The 26,012-nt window shown below is 39.8% G+C and overlaps 1 long non-coding RNA gene across 1 annotated transcript in view; it reads left to right on the top strand.

Moving 5' to 3' along the window:
- The window catches only part of LOC110211640 (uncharacterized), a 54,577-nt gene that overhangs the window by 19,473 nt on the left and 9,092 nt on the right, over window positions 1-26,012 (top strand). Inside the window, exon 3 of the long non-coding RNA XR_002325457.2 lies at window positions 13,264-13,345. This is a non-coding gene — a long non-coding RNA (uncharacterized LOC110211640). The remainder of the gene's footprint in view (window positions 1-13,263; window positions 13,346-26,012) is intronic.

Genomic DNA, 26,012 nt, shown 5'->3' with positions numbered 1-26,012 from the left:
ATGATCAACTGTGAAGGACTTAGCTACTTTGGTCAATACAATGATCCAAGACAATTCCAAAGAACCCGTGATGAAAAATGCTATCCACCTCCAGGGAGAGAACTGATGAACTCTGAGTGCAGATTGAAGCATACTTTTTTCACTTTCTATGCGTTTCTTGGTTTTCATCGTGAGGTTTTTTTTTCTGTTTGTTTGCAACATAGCTAATATGGAAACATGTTTTGCATGATTTCACATGTATGATTGATATCATATTGCTCACCTTCTCAAGGGGTTGGGAAGGGTTACAATGGAGGGAGAGAATTTGGAACTCAAAAAATTTTAAATGAATGTTACAAATAAATAAAATATTTTTAAAAGAAAGAAAAATATTACTTATCTATCCTAAATTGCTGTAGAATGCTACTCTAAACAGGCCTTAAAAGTCATACGATCCAAATCTGTACCTGAAGAAGCTAAATCTGCTACAACAAGCAATCTTCCTTAGCATACCAATAAAATCATTTTCTTTACACCTTGATTATGTCAGTTATTTGACTTTAGTCAGCTGATGTAGCTTGTGGGTAAGATTTTTTTCTGGGTTCTTCAGGAACCCAGGCTGAGAAATTCTCCCAACAAATAATGAGTGTGGTTGGGAAAACGTGCCAGGTCTGAGGGTAATCTTGGCCACTACTGACCAGTCACACTCCCCTCCATTTCCTCCTGTCATAACCTTATGAATGGTTTGAGGATCTGTTGCTTTGACAACTATGCCCAGTGTATATTTTTGTTCAATCATGTCCAATTCTTTGTGACTCAGTGGACCACTAGCACACCAATACTTTCCCTTTCTAGCAACTGAGACTCGGATATAGCCCAGAATCTCTCTCCCTCTGCCTTTTCTCCATCATGAACCCTGCCCCAGATGTTTCATTTTGAGCCATAGGTCTACCACTGTTTGAGTCAGGATGAGTCATAACAAAGGTCTACTCTTCTATGCGTTATGAGTCTCTTTGATTCTTTTGTGAAATCTCCTTTAAATCTCCAAAATGTTAGAATGTAGTGAGACAGATAGTTTCCTGAGGGCAATTACTTTTCACTCTCAACCTGAGAATGGGTAGCATTAAGACTTTGGGATGATGAGGAGGCAGAGAAATGATAGTGATAAATGTTGCAGCCTATTCAATGGAATTTCTACAGGCCCTGTGATTTTTCAGAAATCTATTTATAAAGTTGCTTAAAGGCCTGATCTTAAAATAGCTGACTCCAGTAGCCTGTGTAAATATCACCCAAACACTGATGGGGCAATCTGAACAGAAAAGTCATCAGAAAAGAGTAAGAGGGTCACTTCTGACATTTTTACTAGAGCCCAGAATGTCAACTCCTGATGCTAATCCTGAGGAAAACAAATGCATCCTCTACATATAATGTTGTAACAAGAAATATGTCTACGTCAGCCCTTTTGGGAAGCTTAAGAACTTCTTTTACTATGGTGTTGTTTAATTTAATGGCCTTTTCCAGACTGTGTTGATTTTTTTCTTTGAGAGGAGCTGACCTGCTATCCTGTGCAATGGTTCCCCCCAAAGATAACTACCTTCATTTAAAGCTATCTGTATAATTCTGTACGTGCTGTATGCACAGAGCCTCTTGCATTCTCGTCTTCAAAATGTTGGAGCCATATGATTACTTAATTTAGCTAGAAATGGAAGATTGTTGACAAAGAACCCCTGCTGAGTTCCAATGCCTGGAAATGCAGCTTTTATGAAGCAAATCATATTTGAAGAAATGACTAACAATGCATTTTGCCTCATATAGTGACATAATATTTAGCTCTGTCACTGAGGTATAATTGCCTTATTTTTACGAGGTTAGTGCTCTATTGACAAATATGGATTACCTGAAATAAGTAAATTCTGCTGGAGGAAGTATGTAAAACATTTGCAAACATCACAGCTTTTAAAAGACAAAATCAGAACATACTCAGTTCTACCTCTTACATTAAAACTTGTGGTCCTATCTCTTAAGAAAAAGAGAATTAAATTATAATACATCATTGTGGTTTAGAACCTTGGTGGGGTTGGGGGCAGGGACCCCAAGGAGTACCATGAAACAGGGTCAATGTATCTTTCCTTGGTCCACAATTTAACTTCTCTGCCTGTGAAATTCTGTGATCCTGTAAGGCAGAATGCCCCACTTTTACAATTGGCTCTGCCTTGTACTACCTTGAGAAAGACACTTCATCTTTCCTAGGATTTAGAGTCAGAAGGAATCTTAATGGTCAGTCCAACCCTCTCATTTTACAGATGACAAAACTGAGGCCTAGAGAATTTAAGTGAATTGCCAAAGGTCCCACAGCTAGTAAGCAACAGAAGCAAGATTTGAACCAATTTTCTCTGACCTGAAATGTTGTGCTCTTGCTGCTACAGCATTCTTCCTCACTATCTGTTTCTCTAAATTCTCTAAATTCAGCATAATTATACCAGAGGCAGCAGGATGTAGGGGATGGAGAACCAGTCTTGGAGTTGTGAAGTCCTAAATCCATGAGCCTCTGACTTATGCTGGCTATGTGGCCCTTTCCATGCTCCCAAGAGCTGATCTAAGAATTTTACCCAAAAGGCACTGATCTGCATCAGTGAAGGGATTTTTCAACCACAACATTTTATTAAGCACTTTATTTTTTATTTTGTTTATTTTATTTTATTATTTATTATGTTTATCAAACATTTTATCGAGTACTCACTATGTGCTTGGCACTGAGTCCTAAGCACTGGGGACAAAAAGAGAGGCATCCCTGCCCTCAAGTGGTTCACATTCTAATAGAGGGACAATAACTATAGTGGTTCAGAATATAGTTAGTATAAACAGGAAGTAATCTCAGAGAGAAAGCAATGGTCTGGGATGAGGTGAGAAAGTGGGGAGAGGAAAGAGAATTGAAAGTGCAGGGGCTGGGAAAGGCCCCTTTGAAAAGAACAGATTTTAGTTGGGTCTTGAAGAAAGCTGAGAGGTAGAGCTGAGGAGGAAGAGAATTCCAGGTATGGGGCACAGTCAGTAAAAAAGTTCAGTTGGGGAATGGATGGAGTGCCTTGTGTGAGGAATAGCAAGGAGGCCCATGTGACTAGATCATAGAGTGTGTGATGAGTGTGTGGTGAGAGGAAGGACATAGTGTAAGACTGGAAAGGTAGGAGGGGGCCAGGTTGTGAAAGGTTTTAAAAGCCAAACAGAGGATTTCACATTTCATCCTGGAAATAATAGAGAACTATTGTCGTTTATTGAGTAAGGAAGGTGACACGGTCAGACCTCTCCTTTAGGAAGATCGCTTTGTCAGCTGAATGGAGGAAAGATGGGAGTGAGGAGAGACTTGAGGCAGAGAGCTCAATGAGCAGGCTGTTAGAGTAGTCCAGAACTTCCATACTGGGAGTTCCTCACACTGGTGAAATCACAGGTCTGGGCTCCCTCTTTCCCCCTCACTTTCTTCTCTCTCCTCCCAAAAAAACCCTTCATCAACAGAATACCTACCTCATCTACTTCACAGAGCTTTTTGTGTGTGTGCTGCTTAAATGATAGAATATATGTGAAAACACTTTGAAACCTATGAAATGCTACAGAGATATAATCCTAGCTCTCGAGCTATGATCCCATGACCCCTATGATTCTTTTATTGTCATCATATGAAGTGTAGATAGAATTTATCAACAGAGAATCCTCCTTTCATTTGGACTATGTATAGGATGGCCCCTATGACTTTGGGATACACCTCAGGAGACCCTCTGTCTCCCTATTTTATATCTCACTTGATGGCTTATTGAATAAAATTGTCTGCCCAGCTCCATTTGAAAGTCTTGTATAATTTTAACAATATGCTTTGCTAGAGAAGAATTTTCTCAGGCTGTTTTCTTGAGGATGTTAAGTTCTGCTGGTTAATGGCACCACATTTCCCTTCATCCTCCCTTTCTATCCATTTCCAGTTCCTGTGACTTTTCTTCTTCCTCCGTGCTGCCACATTTTGAGTCTAGGACCTCACCACCTTATCCCTGGATTACTTTCTAGGATCATGGGATAATTGATTTAATACTAGAAGGGACCTTAAAAGCCAGCTAGCCCAATGTCCCCATTTTACAGATAAGGAAACTGAGGAAAAAGGGAAAAAATTAAGCAAGATGAATCAACACATTAAGAAAAAAAAACCCAATCTGCTATTATATGCAATGTTATACACAGAGAAGCTCCTTGGTTCTGTTTAAAAAAAGTTGGGGAAGGTATCTTCTTACAGCTTTTATTTAGGGTCAAGATTGTTTGTTCTTTATACTCCTGCATTATTCAGTTTCAGTTATATATGCTGATGGGGCTTTTTTCCATTTATATTGTTGCCGCCATTGTGTACATTGTTTTCCTGGCTCTTCTTACTTCACTCTTGCCTCAATCCATGTACGTCTTTCCATGCTTCTCTGTATTTAGTGTGGTGGTTGTTTCTTACATCAAGTAATACTCATTAAATTCATGTACCACAGTTTGTTTGGCCATTCTTCAATTAATGGGGATCCACTTTGTTTCTAGTCTTTTGTTGCCACAAAAAAAGGGCAGGTATATTTTGGTGAAGCTTTTTTTGTGTGTCAATGACCTCCTTGGATTGGTAGTTTTAATCAGAATTTACTAATCCCTTTGAACTGAAGTTACATTTATATCTCCTTCAATATTTCTATTTCCCTGTTAATGTTTACAACCTTACCCTCTATAAACAACCGGTATACTTCCTTTGTAGACTTTTTCTCTATCTCTCTGAATAGCTGCCATGATAAGACATATCTTTTTGTATTTCGTGTCAACCTAACTAGTTAAATGTTTGATTCAAACTCATAGGTCTTAGAATTTAGAGCATTAAAGAACTTCAGAAATCACCTAGTCTAATTGATTCATTTTACATATGAGGAAAAGGAAGACTCAGTTTCAGCAACATATTCTAAGTACCTGAACCCAGGTACTCCAGATACTATAGTCTTTCCACTCTCTCCATTTCACTGCTTCTAAAAAAAGTAACATAAAGGCACAATTTTTAAGTAGCATCACCTGGAGACAAATAACTATATTTTTAGCCAAGTTGGGCATTTATATTGGAAACTGATCCAGTTTTGGCCAAACTCCAACTGTCACATAATTTCTGCTGATACTAAGTAGTCTTAGGTCATCTTTAGTTATATGAACTAAAGACATGCCAGGAATAACAATTTATCTGGTATTCTTGAGCATAATATAATCTTTGGGGTCCCTAGAGTAAGTACCAGGTGGGCATCCACTTTCACCTATGCGCTATGAATTCTCAAGATAATCTTGAAATGATTGACATTTTCCACATTGCAGCTAGTGAAAATACATTTCCCAGGAGAACTTTGGGCAGGATAATTTCCAATTTAAATCTAAACGATAGAAATTTGTAAAATAGCTGTTCCCTTGCATTAGGTCTATATAGGTAAACATGGCTCCTTTAGCCCTCTTGTTTCAGAGAATCATTGACTTCCTAGTTGACCCTTTAAGACCCTTTAGTGAGTAGCTACCCAGTCTTCAAAAAGTATTTTCTGCAGGATATGATATGAAAATGGATTTACAGGTGGAGATTTGCTTTATGATGCTAATTTTGAACTTCCTGTATATAATGTTTTGCAGGAAGAGAGTCTATAGTTAGCAGTGATGCAAAGTATTTTTGGGTAGCTATAAATGGATTATGTTGTGTGAAATGCACAACATGGGAAAAGAAAAGCTCTTGCATACATCAAGTAAATATATTTTCTTAATGAAACAGCTACTAATGAATGAATGAAAATGCACTTATGAAGTATCAACTATGTGTTGGGCACTGTTGTAGGTGCTGAGTATACAAATACAAGAGACACAGTGACTGCCCTTAAAAGAGCTTTCTAACAGGGGGATATGACACATACAGGAGAGTAGTGGCCAGGAAAGGGACTTTTGGTTTAAGAGTCTCAGGGACGAAGTAGAACCATAAGATAGTCAATTGTTCTACCAATGCCAATAGCAATGGTTTTGCACTGATTGTTCACTCTTCCCAGAGAAAAAGCAAGAAGTGGCAAGAATGGATTGGAGGGGGATGGAATGAGGGGTAGCAGTGCTGCTCTTCACAAGGGCAGATAGCAAGATGCCTATAGGCTCTGGTTTCCTGGTAGATGGGATGTAAACCTGGGGACAGTTAAATATAATGTAGTGGGTTAAGTGAGTTTTCACTCACTCATCCACCAATCAGGACAACATAGCCCCAAGATGCATGGTGTCAATTCTAGAGCTTGGTGGGAAAGGAAGTGGTCTTGAAGGTCTAGTACAAAGGGTAGCTATTCCAGGTGAAGGCAAGAGAGTCAGTGGTAGGACAGAATAGACTGTAGAGCTCCTGGTGACCAGGCTTGGAACCAACATAGTCAATGGCTATGTAATTTAGGAGACTTGGGGACTTCTCTATGCTTGTTCTTAGTGTAAAGCCAGCCAGAAGGAGACATAACACAACCTGGAATACCTGTTTGAAACACATCTCCTCTCCAACCACCTTGACTTCTCAACCAAAGACCATATCTGGGAGGTCTTAATACTTCATCCCTAGAAGACCTACTCTAGGACTTTGTTAGCTGTCCTGAATGGTGTGGGAATCAATCAGTTGATGAGGACTTGTCTTTTTAAAATAATTTTTTATGGATCTTTTGTTTTTACATTGCCTAAATTTCCCCCTACATCCCTTCTCCCATAGCGCCATCCCATATAACAAGGAATTTTTAAAGAAAGAATTCAATTTAACCAATCAATAAATTAAAAAATATGAAATTATATCTAATGTTCCAAACCTATGGACCTCCCGCCTTTGGCAGGAGGTGTCTTCTCATATCTTTGACCAATAGCTGTGAAAAAGGTATGTTATCTGCTTCTCTTTTCATTTTTTATGTTACAATCTATAGCATTTAGTCTACGTATCCATTTTGAATTTATAGTGGAACATGGTCTAAAATTCAACAAGCATTTTATAGGTGCTTACTATGTACCAGGCACTATGCTAAGTGTTGGGGATGCAAAGAAAAACAAAAGCACAGTCCCTGCCCTTAAAAAGCTCACATTCTAATGGGGAGACTGCATACAACTATGTACATGCAAGACATATTCAGTGTAAATGTAAGGTAATCTGGAAAGATGGGATTTGAGCTGTCTTTTTTTTTATAAGGGTTTGAGCTCTCTTGAAGGAAGACATAGAAGTCAGGAAAGAGGTGAGAGGGAGAGCATTCCAGGCATGGGATTTAGCTCCATCTGAAAAGACACAAAGTTAGGACAAGTGTTCTGTAAGAGAAATAGCAAATGGACCAGTGTAGCTGGGTTGTACAATGGATGTTGGGGACTAAAGTCTAAGAAACCTGGAAAGTTAAGAGAGGCCAGGTTGTGAAGGGCCTTAAACACCAAATAAAGGATTTCATATTTGATCATGGGGATAGAAGGGAGACACTGAAGCTCACTGAACAGGACCATGACATGGTCAGACCTACACTTTGGGAACATCACTTTGGCAGCTGAATGGAGGATGGACTTGTATAAGGAGAAACTTTAGGCAGGGAGATCAACATTTACATTGTCCAGTTGTGGGGTGATGAGGGCCTGTGTCAGAGTGATGGCTATATGAGTGGAGAGAAAGGGACATATATAAGAGATATTGTGAAGGTAGAATTAACAAGATTTGACAACAGATTGACTATATGGGGTGAGGGCAAAGTTCAAGGATGACACCAACATTGTGAACCTGAGTGAATGAGAAGGTGGTAGTGTCCTTGATGATAATAGGAAAGTTGGCAAGAGGGGAGGGTTTGAGTGGAAAGAATGAGTTCTGCTTTGGATGTATTGATTTTGAGATGCCTATGGGACATCCAATTCAAGATGTCCAAAAGGCAGTTGGTAATATGAAGTTGGAGCTCCAGAGAGAGAACAAGACTATAAATAACCTCAGAATCATCTGCATACAGATGATAATCCAACACAGATGACATCAAGTGAGATAGTATAAAGAGAGAGCAGAAGAAGACCCAAGGCAGAGCCTTGGGGAACAGCCATGGTTAGTGGGTGTGACCAGATTGAAGACCTAGGAAACAAGATTAAGAAGGATCTATTAGAATCAGTAGACAGCAGTGTCATAAAAATCATAAAGGACAGTATTCAGGAGGAGAAAGTAATTGATAGTGTCAAGGGTTACAGAGAAGATAAGAAGAATGAGGATTGAGAAAGAGATTAGATCCAACAATTATGATATCATTGATAATGCTATGGATAGCAGTTTAAAGGATGAGGCCAAAAGTCAAGGTGCAGAGACTTTAGAAGAGAATGACAGATTGAGGCTGGTAGATCACTTGAGTTTATGAGTTTTAAGTAACAGTGGAGTGAAGCTAATTGGGAACGCACACTGAGTCTGGCACTCATGGAGTGAGCCCCTAGGAGGGCTGATCTAGCCCAGGTTAGAAATGGGGTAGGCCAAAACTCCTATAGCAAACAGTAGTAGGATTGGGCCAGTGAGTGGCTTCTGTATTTCCAGCCAAGGACATATAGCTAAGGATAGATAGGGAGACCCAATTTAAAAAAAAGTATGAGGAGAAGTGGAGTCATCCTCTATAGATGACCTTCCTAAGGGGAAAAGAAATATAGGATAACATCTAACAGGGATGGTTGGATCAAATGAGAGTTCCTTACGAATGGGGAAACATGGTAATATTTCCAGGCCGCAGAGAAGGAGCCTGTAGGTAGGAAGAGATTGAACAGAGAAAGTGGTGATGATAGAGGAAACAATCTGAAGTAGAAGATAGGATAAAGTGGAATCAAGGGTGCATGTACAGGGGTTTGCCTTGGCTAAGAAAAGAGCCACCTGTTCTTGTAAGACATAGCTGAAGAAGGAGAGAGTGAGGAAAAATGCTTGGGTTAGATGAGATGAGGCAGCTAGGTTACACAGTGGTTAGAGCACTGGGCTTGGAATCAGGAAGACATTTCAGGAGTTCAAATCTGGTCTTAGACATTTACCAGCTGTGTGACCCTGGGTAAGTCACTTAACCCTGTTTGCTTCAGTTTCCTCATCTGTAAAATGAGCTGGAGAAGGAAATGGCAAGCCACTCCAGTATCTTTGCCAAGAAAGTCCAAAATGGGGTCATGAAGAGTCAGACATGACTGAAACAACAACAACAACTATATATGAGATGATACTACTCCTCTTTATGTGTTGCTATTTCTTACTAGAATATAAACTACTTGAGGACAGGTCTCTTCCTTTTTGTATTTGTATCCTCATTACTCATCACAGTATTTTGCACAGAGTAAATGTTTAATAAATGTTTTTTCATTCATTCATTCATTTTTTTTTCTTTTTTAGGCAATTGGGGTTAAATAACTTGCCCAGGGTCACACAGCTAGTAAGTGTCAAGTGTGTGGTCTGAGGGCAGATTTGAACTCAGATCCTCCTAACTTCAGGGCTGGTGCTGTATCCACTGCACCACTTAGCTGTCCCCGTTCATTCATTCATTAACCAGCAGTGACTTTGGTTCAGTTCACAACCTTTAAGTACCCAAAAGATGCTTGAGTGAACTTTGTTATAATATTGGGGTCTAGACCATAATGTTCCCTCATATTCAAAGTGAGATAAAAATGTGTGTCCCTCAGGTTGGTATTTAATAAATGCTTTTTGGTGTAGTGGAAAGAGCTGTTTACCTAAAGTCAGAATAGGTATGTTCAAATCTATCCACCACTACACTGGCTGTAGGACCATGGGCAGTTCACATGCTTTCTCTGAGTTTCAGTTTTCTCATCTAAAAGATGAGAGTGATAATACCTTTATAACCCACTTCTCAGTGACTCACTGTTATTCTTACTAACATACCCAAATGTTTCTTCTCACAAATAACTTTGCAGACTCCATATTTGACTAATAGTTAATACAAATAATAAAACCTCTCAGGAGTAAACAAGTCCATATTTTTTGATATGTGCTCCCTTTATGGTGATTATAAAACCAGTGTTTTGAAACCAGACAGCTTGACAGGTCTCACCGACCCTGGTTGTGGAGACCGTCAACAAGGCACAAAAGGTGTTTCTTACCTTCTTGGTGCTATTTGCTTTTCACTATAAAACTATCACAATTTTATCTCTCCATAAATGATATCCCCTCATAAATACTTCATGGCACCACTCAGCAGGTCAATCTCTGGTGCACACAGCATGCACCCACATACACAACACACACTGTGAGTCTGAGTGAAAAAAAAAAACCCAGCAATCTCTACAGATTGATATGGATCTCTTTTGAAGAATTAAAATGTTATAAAAATTAGAGACGTGAACCATAGCCATTATAGAGACTTTGTCAGATACTTAGGGAACTGTGCCTTGAAATGCTGAAATCAGCTAGTCTTGACCTAGGCCGTCAGAACTGGCTGTACTGTAGCCTCCCTGACAAATTCTGCCTACTTCATAACTTGACCTAGGGCTAATAATTATGCCAGCTGGGTATATTATGGTCTTCTAGCATGCTCTTGGCTCTTCTCAGAGAACCAACACCCTCAGTTAGCCTCAGGTTACCCGCTGAGGGTTGGTTAGCCTTCAGATGTCTTTCTGTTTATTTAAAAATTTAATTTTTCTAAATATCACTCTTTAGATCAATATAAGAGACATGAAGCAAGACCCACATAAAGTGCACCTGCCTGAAAGGGTTGCAGGGAGAAGATGGCTATTACACAGGGGTATGTTGACAAATGTTTAACAGCTGGCTCTTTTCAGTTGAATCGGCATTATATATATTTTTTCCATCACTTTCTTAAGTCTAGACAATCAACTGTAGGTCTTTGCTGATTTCGAAAGTGTAATGACTGATTCTCAGGGCACGTAGGAGCTGCCTCTGATATACCCCTGATATGTAGGACCCTCTTCTTTTTATTTTTTCTAAAGTAAAAGGAGACATCTTAAATGTTTAATTTGAGAATCATAGAGTCTCAGGGTGTCTGTGGTCATCTATGCCTGAATAGGAATCATCTCTTCAAGGAATGGTCATCTAGCCCCTGCTTTAAGACTTATAGTGACAGGAAACAGGCCACCTATGGTATCAGCCCATTTCTCTTTGAGACAGCTCTAATTATTAGGAGATTTTTTCCTTATATAGAGCCCAAATCTGCCTTTGTACAACTTTTACCCATTCTTCCTAATTCTGTCCTTTAGGACCAAATTGAACAAGTCCAATCTCCCTCCCGCATGAAGGCCCTTTAAATATCTGAAGATAATTATCTAGCCTCCACTCCCAGTCCTCCAGCCTGGCTGTGATTTCCAGTCCTCTCACCTCCCCCCAGCCAGGCTATCTTCTCTGAAGCTGTTGCTTGTCAAAGTCAGGGTGTCCAGAACTGAACACGCTTTAGATATAATATGACCAGGACCAGGAGTCATCTTCCTTAGCCTAAATTTGCATTAGCTTTTTTGACTATTGTGTCAATAACACACCCTTAAATCATATTAACGTTATTGTCCACTAAAACCCCTAGGCTTTTATTTAACTGTTCTCTATCCATAACTCCCTCATCTAGTACTTGGGCAGCTTATTTTTTAACTTAAATGTGTGACTTCATATTTATTCCTATTAAATTTCATCTTATTAGTTTCAGTTCATTTTGATAGTTTGTCACCACTTTGCTTTTCTTTCTTTCTTTTTCTTTCTCTTTCTTTCTATCTTTCTTTCTTTCTATCTTTCTTTCTTTCTTTCTTTCTTTCTTTCTTTCTTTCTTTCTTTCTTTTTTTTTTCTTTCTTTCTTTCTTTCTTTCTTTCTTTCTTTCTTCTTTCTTTCTTTCTTTCTTTCTTTCTTCTTTCTTTCTTTTTTTTTTCTCTTTCTTTCTTTCTTTCTTTCTTTCTTTTCTTTCTTTCCATAACCCAATGTACTAGATAATCCACTCAGTTTCCTAGCATCCATTAACTGGAAAAGCAAGACACCTACATTTCTAACTGTAATTCTTACTGCTGCGTGACACATTGCATAGAACCCTGTGGCTGAAGTCCAGAAAAATCTGAGTTCAAATACAGTCTCAGACACATATTAGCAGTGTGACCTTGAGCAAATTACTTAACCACTGTCTGCCTCAGTTACCTCAAATGTAAAATGGTGATAATGATGGCATCTATTCCCAGGGTTGTTATAAGGATAAAATGATTGTAAAGCACTTAGCACAGTGCCTGGCACATAGTACACAATCAATATTTGTTTTCCTTCCCCTCTAGCATTGACGGATGAGGTTTGGGTTGCAGGTAGGTAGGGAAGGAGATAGGGCTTATTATTTTATCTTGTAGTACTAGATTCTGAGTGAAATAGCCATTTTTTAAAAAAGAATTTTATTTTATTTTTCGGCAATTGGGGTTAAGTGACTTGCCCAAGGTCACACAGCTAGTAAGTGTCATGTGTTTGGTCTAAGGCTGGATTTGAACTCAGGTCCTCCTGACTTCAGGGCCGGTCCTCTATCCACTGCGCCACTTAGCTGCCCCGAAATAGCCATTTTAACTCAGTCTCAGCAGGCAATAGATTATTGAATAAAGTCATTTCTAGTCATATCTGTATTAGACATATAACTTCAATGTGTATATATAACAGAAACAGTAAAATTTTATTCCCCTCACCACCTCTGGTCATGGTAGAAGGAGGAATGCTTGGCTCCTCAATTCTATCACTCTACAGTCAATGGAACTGAAGCAATTTCTGGTCATTTAAATAACTCTATCTAGTTAGCCCAAGAAGGACTGGCAGGGACACTAATGGAGTTAGAAGAGATAGTTGGAGGACTTTAGACTCTAGGTCATTGCAAGATGTTGATACAGGATAGACCAGGGGCACTGAAATCCAATGGTTTCAGTCCAAGGGCTGCACTTGGGGACCTAAGGGGCCACATGTGGACCCCACCCCTAGGATAGACAATACCTTTTTTACTGGGAGCTAAGAACTAACTGTAGGCAGCTTGACAAGGAGAATATATGACCATGCAGGTTGGTAAAAGGGGACTCTGGAGGCAGTTTGATGAGCAGGGTGTGATGAAATATCAAGGTCAGTAGTGATCTCAGGCACAGGAGCTTCCCTGGAGGTGGCACTTGCTGAGAGCCTACTTGGGCCTTGACCACAGGCTACTGAAGCTGCACATGTCTCAGGGGCAGGGTGTTCATAAGAGGGGTGGCTTTAGATCCCAAGACCTTTGTCTTTTTTTGTTCTTGTTGGTCTTTTGACTTGTAATTAAATGTATTTATTCTTTCAGCCAAGTGAAGTTCATGATTATAAGTAAAGGTGGAGAAAGTGAAGTTTCCAAGTCACCTGGGTAGAGACAAAGAGCCAGAAAGGTGAGATTCCTGTCCTTGAAAAACAAAATGAAAACAAAAAGAAAATGACATAGGTTCTTTGTGTCATGAGAAGGCTACATGGGAGATGCCATGTTTGAGGTGACCCTTCAAGGCAAATTTATTTTACAGAGTCAAATGCTTTTAAAAAGGAAAAGGAATGGATGTGAGATTTCATGGATAAAAGGGCTATCAGATGGGGAAACTCTTGCAGTCTGGCATAATCTATAACTTACAGTCCTAGTATTGCCTAGAATAATGAGAGGTTTACATGGCTTGTTCAGTCACACACTGAGTACATGTGAGAATCTAGTTCTTGTCTCTTTATCCACTAGGCCAGAAAGGTCAAACACATGGACCGCAGGCCATATAACACTCCTGACTGTGCTCTGAGCCAGGTTAATATGTAGTTCTTATCTAATTTTAAAGTGGTGATGTATTAATGCAAAAAGAAATACATAAATGTGTAGTTTTCTTAGTCAATATGTAACCTACAGGGATTCCTAAATGTAGTTTGGTGGCCTTTGTTTCTATTTGAGTTTGATACTGCTGCTCTAGGCCATTTTGCCTAAATCAACTCCAAATAGATCCCTCAGGGTCTTATTTTCTCTCTACCTCTCAATCAGTTGTGTATCTCAAGTTCACCATCCGGGTGTCACCCCTGACTCCTAACTTGCCCATAATGCCTCTCGTATGCCATCCCCCACTCCTCTGACACTGCCACCACCCTGGTACAGGTCTTTGCCACCTCACACCTGGACTATTTCAATAGCCTACTGATTGGTCTTCCTGTCTCAGTCTCTCCATACTTCAGTCCCTCTTCCTTTCAGCCATTAAATTGATCTTCCTAAAGTGTAAGTCCGACCAGTAGACCTCCTCCCTGCTCCATTTCATAAACTCTAATGACTCCCTATTTCCTCTAGGATCAAATATAAACAGTCCTAGGACTGTTTGGCTTTTAAAGCCCTTCATTACCTGGCTCCTTTCTATCTTTCTAGTCTTCTTACACCTTACTTCCCCACATGAACTCTGCCATCCAGTGACATTGGCCTTTTTGTTGTTCCCCACACATGACATGCCATCTCTTGACTCCAAACATTTTCACTGGTTCTCCCCCAGGATCTCCTCTTTATTTCGCCTGTTGGCTTCCCTGGCTTCTTTCAAATCTCAGCTAAAGTCTCATTTTCTTCAAAGATCCCCTCCTAGTCCTTTTTAATTTTAGTGCCTTCCCTCTGAGACTATCCCTGATTTTTCTTGTATATATTTTGTTTGTATTAATTGTTTGCATGTTGTCTCTCCCAGAGAAAACTGTGAATTCCTTGAGAGGTTTTTTGTTTGTTTATTTTGGTTTTGGTTTTTTGCCTTTCTTTGTACCCCCTGCACTTAGCACATAGTAGGCACTTAATAAATTCTAATTGGCTGACTTACCAGAAGATACTGTTTGCTGTAGAAAATCCTCTGTAAAAGCCTGTCTACTTTCTTTTCATATTTTCATCTAGGAAAACTGTAACATGTGCATAGAGCATTCTCATAAAGGGTTTATAGGGATGAGAAAGCTGCCATATGGGTTGATAGTTACTGATTTCATCTTGGTCACTCTTTTTTTTTTTTAAGTAAAAGCACCATCTGTGATGTTCTTTTATTTGTTATTTTTTGGAATACTTCCCTCTTTGAGACACCTTGAAAATCATTGCTTGAGTGGCTTTAAAATTGTATAGCCTCCACTATGAATTTCTTCTCTCTGTAGGACTCTGTATATTATACCAAGTTATCCTTCTCTATTTGGTAAGGTCTAACCACTCTTGCTGTCTTGCATATTTACCTTTAATTGCCATTTCCCTGTATAGTACATTGTTAACTGAGTTGGTAGTATTTAAATGTGGTAGCTGTATTATCATTGTTGATGAACAAAAATTACTATCAAAATATGGGTAGATTTGTTCTATTTTTGGTCCATCTCCCCTTTCAATTTTATCTTCAAATGCCCTTGGGACAAAAATGACTTAGCTACATATCTATTACACTAGGAACTCTCAAGTGAGGGAGATAATAGTCCCAATTCTACTCTGCCCTGGTCAGACTATGTCTAGTTCTGGGTACCATATTTTTTAGAAGGCATATTGACAAGCTATGATATAGCCAGAAAATAGGGTTTAGAATTGTGAGGGCACTAGACTTTGTGCTGGTTGAAGGAATTTGGGTGATCTGGACTCCAGCTAGTAACCCCGGGACAGGATAGAAGTTAAAAGGAATGAACTTACCCCGAATAAAATAGTACACTGTGTTCAGAAAACAGAACTCAGGCTAAAGCAAAGGAATTCAAAAGAGAGGTATAATCTTAGCCTGAGGTCTCTTGCTGGCTGGTTGGCCAGGCATAGCTGTGAGCCTGACTTATAAAAGAGCTGCAATAACCCTTGGGACAATGGACTAAAAAAGAGTTCACTTTTCCTGTGGAAAAGGCATATAAATGCAATTCAGAGGAGCACCAGCAGATGGTAGCAAAGAACCAATAGAGAGCCACTCAGTGGTGAGACCCAGCAGATGGTAGCAAAGAACCAATAGAGAGCCACTCAGTGGTGAGACCCAGCAGATGGTAGCACAAAAGAGAGAGTACTCCAGAGGAGGACAAGCAATTTGTATCAAAACTTGCAGAATGACTTATTGTTCAATGACATCACTAGACCAGCATGTGATATCAGCAGCCCTATAGAGAATCAATAAGAATCAATACTAGAGTCAGAGAGAAGTTTTCTCTGGAATGAAGCCCTAGGAGTATATGTTGCACTGGAAAATTTATCTTCCCCCCAGTGGCATAGGAATATATGGAAGAAAGTATTGCTGTGTGTGCTGGGGATAAGAAGAAAGGGTTGGAATTTTCTTTGTCATCTTGCTACATTGCTCAGTTAACTGCTTAGCTTTGAATTAATATGTTATCTGGTTAGTCTGACAAAAATAACATTGGTGGTGGCTTATGAATGAATTATAGTTTTTGATAGATATGTACATTTTGAGAGCTATGGTTTGCTTTCAGGGGATGCATCTTTGGTAAGGTGAGGCTCGCTACAACCAGGAATTAGAACAATTAAAAGTGGCTTTTTCAGAGAATAGTGAATTTGCTATGCATTGAGCTCTAAAAACAAATTTAGGCATCTTTAAGATGCCTAAGGTCAAATTAGACCTCTAGGGTCCCTTCTCCCACCATGATTATACAGACAGTAGAGACAAAATATCAGAGTCTTTGTCCTTCTCTTTCATTGCAACATTGATGAGATGGGAGTTATAGATCATGTTAGACAAAGAAAGAAAAGGACCATACTGGCCTGAAAGCTACACCCAGACAATATCCATAGGATGGGGAAGAAGATCCTGTTCCCTTGTGAAAACAGGAATCTCTTGTAACTTTACCTCAGCCAGCCAGGAAGAAGGAGCAAAGACAATTTGTTTTCAGTTGCTGTTTTCTTTTTCTGCATCTAGAAGTTTGCCCAATAGGAAGCTTATCAAAGAAAAATCCTATTCTGGAAAGGGGGTACGGTGAATGGAAAGAACCCTAACTTTGGAGTCCTAAGGCCTGGATCTTATAGAAGCTCCATGATTTAATAACTCTGTGACTTTGAGCAATTCACTTAGCCACTCCTGCTTTCAATTTCCTCATCTGTAGAATGAGTGGGTTGTATTAGATAGATCCTACAGTTCCTTTCCGGCAGCTAGGTGGCTCAGGGGATAGAGCACGGGGCTTGGAAACAGGAAGACATCTTCATATATTCAAATCTGGTCTTAGACACTTACTAGCTGTATGAGCTTGGGATAGTCACTTAATCTTGTTTGCCTCAGTTTCTTCATCTGTAAAATGAGCTAGAGAAGGAAATGGTGAGCTATGCCAGTACTTTTGCCAAGAAAACCCCAATGGGGTCACGAAAAGTTGTATATGACTGAAACAACTCATCGTCAACAACAAAATTCCTTTCAGCTTGAGATCCTTGGAAGAAATCTTTGAGAAGAGACTATCCCATGTCAATAGTCCCAGGTGAAGACCCCAGGAGAATAGCCTTTCATGCTGTATTTCTTCACTCTGGACATCTGATTAATTTGGGGCAGCAATGGAGTCAAGGTGAGGAGAGATCATCTATTGACAACTTTTTAAAGTGAAAAACAAGCAAAACAAAAGCAAAGCCAAACACTGGCCTTGATCTCAAGCTGATCAAAAGATTTGTCTTTTTATTTGATCCTGAGAGAATCATCAATCTTTCCTTAAAATATGGGCATTTTTCAGAACCTCAGGCTGAAGGTCAGTTTGGACAGTCTGATGGGGACAGCAGACCAGGAAAGATAAGAGAATCCCCAAAGCTATCCATCACCTGAATAAAAAGCCAAGCAGCAGGTATTGATCCTGTCTTTGGAGATAGGTTGAAAGGAGAAGGTAAGGTCACAGCGTAGCAGCTCCCCAGGAACTATGAAAGAGGTGAGACCATGATGAAGGGGTAGAGACATGGGAGGCTGGCTCATTCCGTGCCCTGTGGAAAAGGTAATTAGGGCCTCAGTCAACAGGGTATGAAAAGGCCTGTGGGTGCCTTTGCATCTTCTAAATCAAGGAAATTCAAATGGAAGCCAATGAGCTTCAATTTCCTGGCAGAAGCCAAGCTGACCCTTGCAGAGGATGAGTCAGAGAATAGGAAGGCAATTTGAAACTACAAAATTGACATCTCCTGCATTACTTTGGCAAATCTGGATGACAAAGGGCTCATTTTACAGTTGACAGCAAATGCAGTTGATTGTAGTTCCGGAAGCTGTAATTATAGTAAGTAGGGACCCACAAAGAAGTCCTGCATCAGTGAACTTCATGGCACTGTCCACGGATGAAGGATGGATCACAGAAATGATGAGGTTTAGGTACCTAAAACCTAAATAAACAAACCACTCATAGAACAACTAGTTAGCTGTCTCAGTTTCTATAGCATTAAGGCAAGAGCATGGGGAATAACAACTACATTATGGGATTTTTGAGTATTCTTGCACCTCAGAGCACCCACTGTCCCTACCTCACTTTTTTTTTGGGGGGGAGGTGGAGGAGGTATGGCAGAGTGAACGTTCAGAATTGTGATTTCACTAGCATGAGGAACTCACTGGTATGGAAATGCCCTCCACCAATGCCGACTGGCAACTCATCTGTAAGTTTTAGTCTTAGAGTTGCCTAGTGGAAATGAGAAATGACTTGCCCATGATCACGAAGCTAGGATGTATCAAAGATAGGACTTGAACCCAGGTCTTCCTGATTCCAACATCAGCCCTCTGTTTCCCATGCCTCGTTGCCTTTCATCCCCCTAGCTTCTGCAAAATGCTCACCATAGAGAAAGTGAATGGTTTTTGGCTTATTCTCAGGCCATGCAAAAGTGGAGTTCACTGATTTCTGGGAGTTTAATGACTAGACTAAACATGCGACAATGAGTCTAGGGTTTTTTCACATTGACTAGCACATTCCAACCTCTCTAGAAGTTGAGTAAATCTTTAATGAGGCTCTTGAGTTCAGCAAGTTTAGTTTACCCATCAGAGTTTACAATAAATATAAGATATGCCAGACTTGCACTGGTATCATAGAATTTTAGAGAGAAGAGGGACCTTATGGATCATCTGATCCAATTTCTTCATTTTTAAATTAAGTAAAATTCAACAACCATTTATTGTTTACCTTCTACTAGGTGACAGGGGAACTTACAGTCTTGCAGAAGAATATGATGCAAAAAAACTATAACATATAATACATAATATATGCATAAGAAAAGCACACATTTAAAGTCACGTTGAGGTCCAAAGCAGAGGTCATTAACTAATTGGGAGCAGGGGTTGGCATTCGAGCTGGGCTTTAAAGGATAGGTGGGTTTCAATAGATTAGGGAGAAGGCATTCCAGGCATAGAGACCAGCACAAGTAAAACAGACTCAAGATGCATGGCATGTGAATGAGAGACGACAAGAAGGGCAGTTTGGTTGGAATGTGAAATTCATGGAAAGAAATTAAATAGAAAGGAAAGGTGGCACCAGGCTTACAATGCCTAAAATAAGCAGATCACCAGCAGGGCAACTTGCTGGTGATAGATCTCACCCAGGTTATTTAGGAGACTAAGAATCTTGATTTTTACTTGGTAGGCAATTCTTTTAACTTGGAAGGTAGCTTTTGTAAGTATAATCTGGGTGTGATATTGACCCCCATCCTCCTTCTCTGGGCTGGCTCAATCTACCAACCTTCACTCATACTGGCAGGTCTAAGGTTCAGAGAGAGAGACAGAGAGAGAGAGAGAGACAGAGAGAGAGGCCATGCCCATACTGTTAACACTCACAACTCTCTTTACTTTCAGGGTCATAGTATGAATCTAGGGGTAACTTGGTTACCGTGAAGCCATTAACTCTTAAATATAATGCTTACTAAATGAGAAGGCAAAAGCAGGAATAACCATAATATTTATGCAATAGAAAAAACCAGAGAAGAAATAATCATAATATTGCAGTCTACCCATGAGCCTGGGTCATGTCTTCTTGCTAATGCATGCTGTGGCTGGTGGGAACAAATATTTAGATAAATCTAGTAGGTAGACATATAAGTAGAGAAACTCATATTTTTGACTCAGCTCCCACCTCAGGACTTTTTTGTTCTTAATCCCTTCAGAAACTATTTGTACTACATAAAGTTGTTTTTCTGCTATCTGTTCCCCTTTCAGAACTTACCATTCCCCTCCAGGGCAAAAACCACTCCTCTTCTGCCCTTGAGTCAATGTAACTATGACAAACTTTTCATTCATAGCCACCTTCAACAGGGCGCTGAGAAAAGTGTTGCACTCTTTCAGTGACAAGTGCTTTCCTTAAATTAGAGTACTTCCAAGCTCTTCAGGTTTACAAATAGCTGAGCATTCGGCTCTGTCCTATTAGCTCCAATTCTCTTCTTATAGCATAGATCACAGCAAAACGGATGCAAAGCATATTTTTTCTCCTCTGTTTCTCCCTCTCAAACCAGAGAAGACAGCAGAAGGCCACACAAGCAGATGTACTGGTTGGTCACGATGCCCTGCCTCTGCCAGTCTGTACTCACAATACATTCATTTGATGGGACAGTTCTCTCTATCCAGGTCTTATAATAATCTGTGTTTCTCCATGCCATTTTATCTGAGAGATAATGTATATTTACAATTGGATTTTATCATTTTTCCATACAAAAGTATCTTTTTCTACTGCCTTTAGTAATCACATACAAAAGAAGCCATGCTTCACATAAGGCTTTGAGCAAAGTAGAGATGTGACTAGATCTATGTATAAGAAAGAACAGTTTGGTAGTTGTATGAAGGAGGAAGAGCATTGCATGTGTGTTACAATTATATCATTTTCCATAGATCAAAAGCTGTCTTGTGTATACTGATAGAAACATGGATTTTGTGGCTAGAAATATTATTGTGGGATAGAAATGGACAAAAATAGGAGAATGGGGATATAGACATCTCAGGATCTGAGGGAAATGGTTTCCAAGATAGAGAGTGACTGAATATTAGGAATCTGGCTGTTAAACCATCCTTCACAATATTATGATTTTCAAAGGATACTGAAAGGATAGCTAGAGGATAACTTCTAGCTGTTCACAATTGTGAAGGAAGGAAATAATGATTCGCCCTTTCTCCTTTACTCTGCACAGAACAGTAGGTCCTAGTAAAGGGAGCACTGATATGGGACATGTTGACTGGATTGAGAAGACAGCATTTTGTTTTTATCAGGGCAGAACCCCTTGGTTCAAAATAGACTTGTCCCTTGAAATGAGAGACTTCTACTAATCTTCAGAACTGGCTTTCAGAGCTTAGAATGCTGAAGATAGGGTACTGATTCCAACTCACAGTTAGGGGAGCTTTGGAACTGGCATAGCCAGAAGAATCACGATGAGAACAACTTATTAGTCATTCTGCCTCCTGACGTGTGATGAGTAAGGCTTACAATAGCTCTCCCTGGGCTCCTGGCCCCATCTCCATAGATGTTGACTTAAGGGGGAAAGGAAGTAAGATGGGAATAAAGTGAACTGAATAAAGGAGCTAGAAATTGAAGGAGAAAAAGATCTAAAACCAAAGAAACCTGTCAAGTGACTATAAAGCCATAAGGACCATTTTCCTGTGAAGGTACTAAACTGTCTCTAACATCAATTCATGTGTCATGGGTTTATGATTTTGACCATGTAGGAATTTCCCTCATATATGGAGGCTGAAATTTATCTATAATTCATATTATTAGAGGTGCTTGAGGCTCCAAGAGATTAAATAATTTGCTTATGGTCACAGAGATAGTGGTGAGATTCAAATCTGAAATTCTTCTGACTCTGAGTCCGGCAGCACTCAATCTACTATACCACAACATCTCTCTTTTCCAAATTAGGGATACAAAACATTGTGGATGATGGCCATATCATTTAAATAAATGCATTGCCTTCCAAGGCTGGCACTTTGAAGAACATTCAGTAAGATGTCTCAGCTCTAATATGTATGGTATAATAAACAATAAGTCATAACTTTATACTATCCAAACATTAAAAATCCTTAAAATTGGATGATAAAATGAAAAAGTATTTTTTTAGGCATGGCTTATGGTTCAATCTCTTTAGCCAACCTGCAGGACTTTGGTGAGATGGAATAAGTTGACTTGGAAGATTCAAGATCAAATTCAATGCTGCATGCCTTTGAGGCTGACCACTATTTAAGCCTAAATGTTGTCTCTTTTATATTGTGAAGCAATGACATTGTAAGGGATCAAAAGATACAAATAAGGGTTGTTTCATCCATTTGAAAGGCAGATGTGTCCTGCAAAACATCAAGGTTCAAGGAGAAGATATTGGCACTGATGACATGGAAGCTTGAACAAGAAAAAAGACTTGCTCTTTCAAAGGTAGAAGAATGGCCAACGGTTTGATCTCAAATGTTTGTGTTTGCTACAGGAAATTTTTCCATAAGAAAAAGAAGGGAGCAAAATGAGCACATGTTGATTGATCCGTTTCTCAAAAAGTGATACTAAAAGTGGTGCCAAGTATTATCAGAGATCATATAATTTCAGGCAGAGGGCTTTACTTTATAAATCTACCAGGTTGTTCTATCATATTCCCCAAAGCTGCTGGTTCAAGCCTTTCTCTGTCTTCTCAAATGTACAACACTACAACCAACTTCTCCCTCTCAACAGGTTATCTTGCCTCCTACTTTAATGAAAAAATTAAGGCCACCCTCTTGGAACTCTCTGGATTCCTGGCTCTATAACTCAAAACCCTCTGCATTTTTCACCTGTTCTTATCTCCTTTGCCGCAGTCACAGAGAATGAGGTAGCCCTTTTCCTGGCCAATGCTAGCCTTCTCTACTTCTGTCCCTGAATCTACCACCTCCTTTTTTTTCTGGAAAGGGGATCAATTCCCTCCTTCTCTTTCCTCTTCAATATCTATCTACTGGCTTTCCCCCTACTACCTACAAATATAATCAGGTCTCCTTTTCCTTAAACAAACAAACAAAAAAAGCACTTTTCCCTTGGCCCTGCCATATCCACAAGCTACTGAGTTATACCTCTTCACCTTTCCACAGTCAAAGTCTTCTTAAGAGTTGTACATAATCAGTTCTTCCACTTCTTCACACCACCTCCTCACTCCTCAACTCATTTCAGTGTGACTTCCCACCCCACTATTCTACTGAAACTGCTCTCCAACTTACTGATGACCTCTTAATTTAAAAAGTCAATGACCTTTTCTCAATCCTCTGTATCTTTTGATGCTGGTAACAACCCTTCCTCATGTGTATAGCATGAATGATGAGAGGTAATATGAAATACATCTAGAAAGATAGGTTGGAACCAAGTTGTGAGGGGCTTTAAATATCCGTTTAAGGAGCTGGGATTTTATCCAAGTTAATAAGAAGCCTGGGAAGGTTTTTGAGAAGAATGCCCTGGCCATACCTGTGCCTTACGAATATCATTTGGCAACCATCTGCAAGATGAATTGGAAAGGTGAAAGACAAAATGCAGGGAGACTAATGAAGAGAGTATTAGAATAATGCTGGTGATGAAGGCCTGAGCTAGGGAGTCAACTGAGTCAGTGGAGAGAAGGGGACCAATGTGAGATATATTTTGGGAGTAGAGTTGACAGGAGTTGGAAGCTGAGGGTGTCAGAAAAGGAAAAATGAAAAATCTTCAGTGTTATGGACCTGGGTGCCTAGGAGAATGATGGTGCTCTGAAATGAGATAGATACATTTGGAGAAGGCATGGGTTTAGTGGGGAAGACAGTGAGTTTTGGGATATGTTGAGTTTGAGGTGCTACCAAGACATGCAGGTAGAGTTATCCATGAAGCTGCTGCAGAGCAGGACTTTACTTCAGGAGGAGAAATTGGACTAGATACTTATGTTTGAAAGTCACGTGCATAGCTGTGGTTATTGAACTTGTGGAAACCAATGACATCACCACAGGAAATCGTATAGAGAGAAAAAGATCTTCCAGGATATAACCTTACAGAACTTCTACACTCTAGCAAAAAAAAAAAAATGCAACGGAATGAACAATTAAACAAATAGGAGGAAAGACTACTTTTTTGTGTGTGACAGAGAGGACTGTCACAAAAGTCAAGGAAAGAAAGGCATGAGGAAGGGTTGTTACTAGAATCAAAAGGTACAGAGGATTGAGAAAAGGTCACTGACTTTTTAAATTAAGAGATCATCAATAACTTGGAGAGCAGTTTCTGCAGAATGGTGGGGTGGGAAATCACACTGAAATGAGTTGAGAAATGAAGGAGTGGAAGCACTGATTATATATAACTTTTTTGTTGTTGCTGTGAGGCAATTGGGGTTAAATGACTTGCCCAGGGTCACACAGCTAGTAAGTGTCAAGTGTCTGGTTTGAGACCAGATTTAAATTCAGGTCCTCCTGACTCCAGGGCCAGTGCTCTATCCACTATGCCATCTAGCTGCCCCTGATTATATACAACTCTTGAGAAGAGTTCGTGAAAAGATGAGAGACAGCTCAGTAACTTGTGGATATGGTAGGGTCAAGTGAAGAGTGTTTTTAAAGATAAGGAGACCTGAGTATGTTTGTAGGTAGTGGGGAAATTATGTCAAATTCAGCTCTCTGCTGTTCCCTGTATTCTACATACTATCTCCCACATGCATGAATTTGCACAGAAAACCTTCCCCAGGTCCATTATGAATATTCTTTGGGCTGGGAAGACTTGATTCAAAGATTAGCTTAGTTGCCAACACCTCCATAAAGTCTTCCTTCATTCTCTAGTTAGTTAGTGCTCTGTCTCCACTTCAACATTTTCCTAGAGCACCTTAATTCATCCTTTGCCCTCTTCATCTTGTATTCTACTTGTCTATGTCTCTGTTGCATGCTTCAATAGAATGGCAGCTCCTTGAGGGTAGGTAATCTTTAGTTTTGACTCCAATCCTTGTGTCTCACACACAGATCATAGGCACCTAGAATTGCTTTTGTTTTTCTTTTTGTTTTGTTGGGGGTTTTTTAGGTAATTGGGGTTAAGTGACTTGCCCAGGGTCACACAGCTACTAAGTGTTGAATGTTTGGTCTGAGGTCAGATTTGAACTCAGGTCCTCCTGACTTCAGGGCTGGTGCTCTATCCACTGCACCACCTAGCTGCCCCTGGCAACTAGAATTGGAAAGGATATCAGAAGTCATCTAGTTCAACACCCCCTGCCCCTCAGAAAAGGAAATTAAGTCCTAGGGAGGTTAAGTAACCTTCCCAAGGTCACTCAGCTAGTAAGCATCAAAGATAGGATCTGAATACAAGATTTCTCACTCCAGAACTAATGTTTTTTCCATTGTACATTGATGCCTCAGCCCTCACTTACTAATTATTGAATTGAATTGTTGGATCACCTAGTCCAACTCCCTTATTTCACACATGAGGAGACTGAGAGTTAGAGATGTTAAGTGACTTGTCCAAGGTCACAAAGCTATTTGGGGCTCCTGATTCTTCATCCAGTGTTCCTTTCTTTATGCTATGTCACCTCCTGTCAAAATCTCCAAAAAGTGATTCTGAATCTCATTACCCTAAGCCAACATTTATGTAGTCTTTTAAGGCTGGCAAAGGGCTTTACAGACATTGTTTTAAGTGACCCCACAACAATTCAATGGGGTATGCACTACGAATATGTATCATTCTCCCTAATTTATAGATGAGTAAAGTGAGTCTCAGAACAGCTGAGGGATTTGCTGAGTCAGAGGTGGAACTGGGTCTCTTCTGACCCCAAGTCCAGTACACTTTCCATCACACCTCCTTGGGCTGCTCCCATATGAAGGAATGCCTTTGCCTCCCAATGGCTGTCACAAAAATAAGGTAAAAAGAATCAAGACTTCTGGACTATAAATGCAATTTTTTTATAACTGATGACTTTATTCAATTGATGTATGTATGCAATTATTCTCACTTTAGTAAATATTCCTTTCTAAAAGATTGGCTGACTAAATCTGTTCTCAATTGAGAATCTTAGGGGGGACCCACATCAAGGTGGGCTCAAATTGATGGCATTAAAGAAAGTTATCTCATTGCTCCTTAGAGTGACCCCTAGAACCTCTGAGGTTCTGGGGAGATGGAGCTAGCCTAGCTTTGGGAACCCTATTCATTTGTGAGAGTGGGCATTGAGATGAGGAAACTCAGAGCTCGTATGGCTCA

Source organism: Phascolarctos cinereus, unplaced genomic scaffold (genome assembly GCF_003287225.1).
Source record: "Phascolarctos cinereus isolate Bilbo 61053 unplaced genomic scaffold, phaCin_HiC Scaffold_726;HRSCAF=1367, whole genome shotgun sequence".
In the NCBI taxonomy this organism is placed as follows: domain Eukaryota; kingdom Metazoa; phylum Chordata; class Mammalia; order Diprotodontia; family Phascolarctidae; genus Phascolarctos; species Phascolarctos cinereus.
The sequence above is the reverse complement of the archived record's forward strand: the minus strand, read 5'-3'. Positions and strand labels throughout refer to the sequence as shown.